Here is a 7,580-nt window from a genome sequence, read left to right on the forward strand (position 1 = left end):
TTGGTTTGGATAGTCGTTCAACTTAGATGTAATCGATGCTATTTATTAGTAGGACCCCATGCTATTAATGTCTTGCTTTTCTCTTCCGATCCTTTTGTTGCATACTTACATATTGCTTATGTATTGTCTGTTGTTTGGCTTGTGCATAGAGATGCCGTCGTATGTCATGTACAAGGGAAAGGTTCCCGGAGTCTATGACGACTGGGAGGAGTGTCGGAGACAGGTTCACCGTTTCAGCGGTCACAGTTACAAAGGGTACACCACTAGGGCAGAGGCGGAATCTAGATACGCCCGCTATCTAGCGGGAGAGAGCAGGGAGCATTGGAGGAATCGGATGAAGACCAGTTTGATCGCGATGATGCTCATCGTGATGACCGCAGCTCTCTTCTATGTGATGGTAGTTTAGATGATCGATGTCGACTTGTAATGTGAAGACAAACTCGATACTCGTGGTCTTGAGACTTGTAATGTTTTATCTTTGTTCGTTCTTTTGAATTCGGAGACTAATATGATGAATTGTATTCGAAGACTAATCTTCTATTGTATTCGATGAATCTGTTGTTGCTGTGTGCTGCTGTCTATATTATGTCCAATAATATATTTTGTAACCTGTGCAAAAATCAGAAAAGAAAATAAATAAATAAAACCTAATATTCATACTAATGGCGCATCACCTCAAGGTGCGCCATTAGTATGCCGAAGGATACTAATGGCGCATCACTACAGAGTGCGCCTTTAGTATGACAAAGCACATGGTTACGTATGCCCCCCTGGGAGGCATACTAATGGCGCATGGTGTTCCAAACTAATGGCGCACTACTAATGGCGCACCAGTGGTGCGCCATTAGTGAAAAATACTAGTGGCATGGTACTAGTGGCGCACCAGTAGTGCGCCATTAGTAGGCAAAACTGGTGCGCCACTAGTAGGCATTTTCCTAGTGGTGCTGGAACCTACAGCCGGACACGAGTCCGGGGGTCCGATGTCACAGGCTTCCTTGAGGGCGAAGCCGGTGCTCGGCTCTACCGCCGATGAGTGTGCGGCTTCCGGGGCAGGGTCCACCCACCCGTCCTCGAACAACGCGATTTGCCCCGGATTTAGGTCCGGAGCTCCTGCAGGTGTGATATCCCGAGTATTGTCAGACAGCATGTCTAAGCCATGCTCGTCGTGACTGTTCGGCGCTCCTGACATAGGCCCGAATCCGTTGAAGATCAAGTCTCCACGGAAATTGGCCACGTAGTTCAAGCTTCCGAACCTGACCTGATGGCCAGGGCCGTAGCTGTTGATCTGCTCCACATGGCCAAGCGAGTTGGCCCGCAGTGCAAAGCAGCCGAACATGGAGATTTGTCCAGGGAGAAAAGTATCACCCTGGACCGCGTTGTTGTTGATGGTTGAAGGAGCCATCGAGCCTTGAGGCGACAACACAGAGGAACTCTCAATGAAAGCACCAATGTCGGTGTCAAAACCGGAGGATCTTGGGTAGGGGGTCCCTATCTGTGCGTCTAAGGCTAATAGTAACAGGAGGCAAGGGACACGATGTTTTATCCAGGTTCGGGCCCTCTCTATGGAGATAAAACCCTACTTCCTTCTTGATTGATATTGATGATATGGGTATTACAAGAGTTGATCTACCACGAGAGGCTAAACCCTAGGAGCTAGCCTATGATGATTATGGTTGTTATTGTGTCTCTAAGGACTAGACCCTCCGGTTTATATAGACACTGGAGGGGGCTAGGGTTTACACAGAGTCGGTTACAAAGAAGGAGATCTATTACCCCTAATCCAGGACTCCCTCACCCGCGACTAGGCCAACTACATGGAGGATGGCGCCCGAAAAATAGCCCTAGAGGTTGTCGGGCACGCACGCGTGCGTGACGCTGAATGTTACTACCAGCTCGTCAAGTGGGTTTCCCGCTTAGAAGCCGAAGCTTCGGTGAACCACACTAGCATGGAAAGAGCCAACGCGCGTGAGCAACACGCCCTATCGCACCTCTGACAAGTCTGAGGCGAGGAGGAGGACATCGGTGCAGACATTTAGCGTGTACCGCAGATGGCGGCCAACATCGTCTAGTTAGCTGGGAGTAAGTCAGTACTTGTACACTAGAGTATTAGTGGGAGTAGATAGTTAGGTTGGCTATGATGGTTGTCAACGTGGAAGTTCATACTCTATATCTGGTCAGACCTGTTATTTTTCTCTGTATGTTGAACTTTCCGTGTGAATGTATGGAATGGGCTATTATTTTTTAAATGTTTGTATTTGTCCGCCACGGGTTTAGAGGCTGACTTCTGGGTCTACTAGCTTGACACGTACACAATCAGGAGATGATTGTACGTGGAGAGGATGACAGTAAGGACCCACCAGGGTCATGGCAGTACGCAAGCAAGTGCCTCCTTATGTCAAGCCAGAAAAATGGTTCCTGCTAATGGATTTCTGACATCTGGGTCCCATGCCATTCTCAACATAGTCAATAAACGAGAGAATTGCACAATGAGCAGCTGACACAAGGAACCCAGTAGCTTGCCCAGTTTTTTTAGGGAAGTAGCTTTCCCATTTATTTATTTTTTTGAGACAGAAGCAGGCTGTCAACTGGGATGTGTGGGGCACTCTGGCCTGTCTAGCCAGCCTTTTCTTTTATGTTTACCACAAGAACAACCCAGTAGTTTTTTTCCTTTCTGAAAATTGCTAGCCCAGTTTTTTTGTTCTTTTGCAGAATACCCAACCGAGGCCTACTTGCTTTGTCAACCCCGCTGGGCTGCAAATCTTTCAAGGCGAGAAAGGGGCTATCAGTAATGAGAAATGGGTTGTACATTTTTAAACAAATCAAACCGACAATTAGTTTAAAATTTCTTTTTTTCTCATTTCGAGATTTTAAATTCCATTGACTTTTATGCATGGACAATTATTTCGATTTTATATTGATATGAATTTAATTTTGAAGTTAGTTTGAATGTGTCTTGAAATGTCGGGATTTAAAACAGCTGACCGCACCGAAATATACAAAATTTCGTATAATTTTTAACCGTGGCCGCAATATGGGCTGTAATGCTAACAAAAAGAAGATGGGCTCCAAAATAATCCTTAAGAATTAGCGAATGGGTTGTCTATTATTAGAAATAATGGCAGATGGGTTGTATGTTGTTTTCCACACATTTGAGACTGACTTGTGCGCCTACTATAGGTTGACACGTACGCTTTCCTAAAAAAAGGTTAACGCACACGCAACACCGTGTCAACTTAGTCAACACACGAGAGCACTAACTGTTGGATGTCCATCCAATGGACGTCGTGGTTCTTCAATCTTTGCTCTTCCTGCTCCAACCGCTCAAACAAGCGCCGGCGGGACTGCTCCCTCCTCCCGTGGCCGGCTGTGCTGTCGTGCAGGCCTTACCGCCGCACCATACTCCCATCGCTGGCCTAGTCATCCCTCTACTTACTCACACCTGTTGTTATTCTCCGACGGGAAACAATTGCCGAGTCTTCCCTGGCTCCATGTCGTTCCCTTCCTAGGCCTCACCATCGTCCACCGCCCTGGTGCTCTCGGGGCGGCGTGGTCAACATGGTCAACAAATGACATCCATCGGAAGTGGACTGTACGTGGAGAGGCTGACAGTTGGTTCCACGGCCGCACACAAGCAAATGCCTCCTTATTATGCGAAAAATAATGATTCCTCCACCTGACTGATGGGACCCGCCGGAAGGGCCTCTGTATTTCGTGAAAAAACATACCCCCCGCCGACAGCTCGGACCCACCAGCTATATCTTCGCACGCAAGGAAGTGCTTCCTTATTACGCACAAAAAAATGAATACCCCTTGCTAGCTGGGACCCACCATAGTGGGAGGCTGTGGGCCTACTAAGTGGACATGGACGGAGGGCTTTCTGAACTTAGTCAATAAATATCAACGATTCTAGCCCCAGTGACTGTACGATGTTCATCCAACGGTTGTTGTGCTTCTTCAAGCTCTGGTCTTCCTGCTCCAGCCACCCAAACCAGTGCCAGTCGTGCCACGTGCTCCTGCCTCCCGGGGTCAGCTGTGCTACTGCGGAGCCCTCACTGCCCCCTACTACTCTGACCGCTGGCCAGGCCATCCCCTACTCACCCACACCCCATGTTATTCTGCAGCGATGACAGCCTCACACCACAGCCGAACTAGTGAACCCTCGTACTCCTCTCCGCGTGGGCATCCACTATGGCGTCTTCCCCGGCTCCGCGTCGTCCCCTTCATAGGCCTCGCCGTCGTCCACCGCCTTGGTGCTCTCGGCGTGGCGTAGTCAATGTGGTCAAGGAACGACTTCCATCGAAAGAGTACTGTACGTGAGGCTGACAGCTGGGTCCAGGGTCGCAGCAAGGAAGTGCCTCCTTATTACGCGCAAAATAATTATTCCTCCACCTGACAGCAGGGACCCACCGGACGGGCCACCGTATTTTGCGAAAAAATGTTCCCCCTGACTGCTCGGACCCACCAGCTACATCTTCGCACACAAGGAAGTGTTTGACAGTCGGGACCCATCTGCTTGAAGCGTACGTAGCGTTGTCATTCTGGTCACGAACGTGTACATACATAATGTCGATCGGTCTGTCTGCTAGCTGCAGCGATGAACGGTGGCCGAGTAAGGAAGATCATGTGTCGTAGTAGAGGCGCACACTTGTCGTAGTAGAGGCACGGACGTAGCATTTTAACGTACGTACAACTAGGGTGCAATAAAGTAAATACGACCACATACGTACATACGGGCGGGGTTTCGAACGCCTACTTGCGCATACGTACGGCCAGGGCTTGTGTACATGAAGAGGTAGCGACAGCATCCTGTTCATCGACAGCCGGCCAGAATGGAGATATTGCGTCGTCGTGTTCATCAGGAGGCAACAGGCTTGGAAGGAATAGTCGATCGAAACGAGGCCTGGCGTCCTGTTCATCCAGCCTCCACCGCTCCTCCACCGGCAATTGTTCAACCAGCCCTCTCCATGGGGTCCTATTCAACCACCCCTCCACGGGCTACTGTTCATCCAACCCTCCATCGACTACTATTGAACCAGCCCTCCATGGGGTCGTCCTGTTCATCCAGCCCTCCACGGGGTCCTGTTCATCCACCCCCAACCGGCTCGATCGATCAGGGTCTTGTGCATCCAGCGACAACGGCCTCTAAAACCACGGGGTCCTGTTCATCCAACCCCCCACCGGGAACGGTTCATCCAACCCCCCCCCCCTAACAATGCTCGATGTTCATCAAGAGGCAGCAGGTTCGACCGGCTTCAGTTAGTAGCAGTAGTGAAGGAATCGCTCGATTGGGTTCAGTTAATAGCCAGGGATCGATCGACTGCTCGGGTTCAGTAACACGTAGCCTGCAGTGCAATTGCTCAGCTTTAGTAGGAGCCCACGCACAACGCCTCGCACCCACCGTGTACGTGTACGAGAGAAACGCGCAATCCCTCCATGCATCGCTTGGACCTGACAACCCACTGTAACTGGGAACTCCCTGAAATTGTCCTCGACCTCGCTTCTACCACTACTGCAGGATGCTGCTAACCCGACACTAAGATCATAGAACCTTCGAGAAACTATGTGTGATGCAATAATCGCAAATGATGGTGTCAGAGAACCGTCTAAAATGTGCAAAACATTTGCGATGACGGATGCATCAAACAAGGTTCAAATTTTAGTTGCGTGTGGGATGCATGGCTTATGGTTTAGTTCAATTAACTGTTTGCGATGATAAGGAACAAAAGAAATGGGCAGCCAGATGAAGGTGTGTGCGATACACAACATACGGTTCACTCAGATGAACTATTTGTGGTTAGGAAACACAAAAGAAACGATCAGCTAGATCAAGGTGTGTGTGCGATATACAACATGCGGTTCACTCGGATTAACTGTTTGTGTTGAGACAAGAGAACATAAACGGTTCAATATAACAAGATGTGTGTGATACGTGGCAAGCAAGTCTGTAATCACAAATGTGTGGCAAGACCGATAACAGCACAGACGATTCCTGTTAACAAGCCATGTGTGTTGTGAGCAAACGATTGCTGGTATACAGTCATCAGTGATTGATGAAATCATCACCTACGGGTTCCCTTGTTTAGTCCGTGTGCGATGTGATTTGCTCTGTCTATAGAGCATCAACAAATATAATTAAAAAGACAGCATCGCATAACCAAATTAAGCTTACAATTAGACAAGTGACTACACAGATAACATTTTCACACACCAAAGTAAGCAATTACATGCATACTAAACCAGGAGAAACGAGGATCTAACCATCTACTTGTTGCGATGACGCTTGCCATTGCTATGCTTCTGGCTGGATCCCTCGCCGTTTTGGGGAAGGAGGCACTTCCTCATGTCAACGATCCGCTTGTACATGTCGTAGCACGTGTACGCCTCCTTGGACGCTTACACAACGTGATCTTTGTCGAGTTTCTCCTTTTAGGCCGAGTGCCAGGCACGCCTGTCGTTGTTGCAGGAATCCTTCATGTCTCTGTAGTAGGGGTCGATGATGACCTCAGCAAGGTGAACCAGTGAGTCCTTCTCATGCTCCTTGCTGCCCCAGATCTTGTATTGGCCCTGGATGTCGACAAGATTCTGGCAAGTGATGCCCAAATTCTTGAGCACCTTGACATCGTTGGTGATGTTAACCGTAGCGAACATGTAGTGGGGGTGGTTGACAAACCTGGGGAAATGCTCGCAAGGCCTTGTGGCCAGGCAATAGTGGTAGACGAGGACGTGGTGGCCCACGCACATATAGGCAATGGCGACCTCGGGACGAGACCAGGCACGAGCGCGGGTGTGCTCGATGTCGAACCTGACCACCTTATAATTCTCGTCAGCAAGCAACAGCTCCATGATGCGGATTGAATGCTCCACCCAGACCGGGTGGTTGGTGTACACCACCAAGAGCTCGTCGAACCTTCGGTGGGTGTCCACCACGACATGAATGGTGAACTACTGCTTGTCGTCGGCAGCCACTCGGAGCGCCATTGGAGCTGCGCAGGATACCCTCTAAGAATTTGTCGTGGTGGGTGTGCATGTTGAAATGGTGGGGCGTGATCGAAAGGTTGAAGAGACACAAGGGTTAAATAGCCGCTGTAACAAATGGGGGCCAGCCGGCCTGTAATCTTCACGTCTTGTCACGACATTCATTGCGGAGGATTCCAGTGCACGCTTGACAACACCGCACCATAGTGAGGATTCCAGTGCACACTTGACAACACCGCACCGTAGTTTGACCATGCGTGGGCTCGAAGAGGTGCCAAATGTATCATCGATGAGCCTGTTCCCGCGCTACCATGCAGTTTACCGTGCAAGCTTCCCGCCCGGCTTGGTTTGCCATGCGTCGGCTAGAAGAGGGACAAATCATGGGTGTTTATTGGCAAAAAGCTTTGTAAAAACGAAGTGTGTGGAATGACTTCGGTCGTAAGTTTACCCGTGGGTGATGAGGTCAAAGTTACACAGAAGGGTGATGATGGAACTCGAGTGCGATAATTAATTCTGCGCTCTACAGGGCACATGATGGAAGAAAACAACTATGTGCAATAATGTCCAAGATCGCAGTCGAGTTAGCTATACAGATCGTGTGCTGT

The sequence above is a fragment of the Triticum aestivum genome, chromosome 3B (genome assembly GCF_018294505.1).
Source record: "Triticum aestivum cultivar Chinese Spring chromosome 3B, IWGSC CS RefSeq v2.1, whole genome shotgun sequence".
Lineage (NCBI taxonomy): Eukaryota > Viridiplantae > Streptophyta > Magnoliopsida > Poales > Poaceae > Triticum > Triticum aestivum.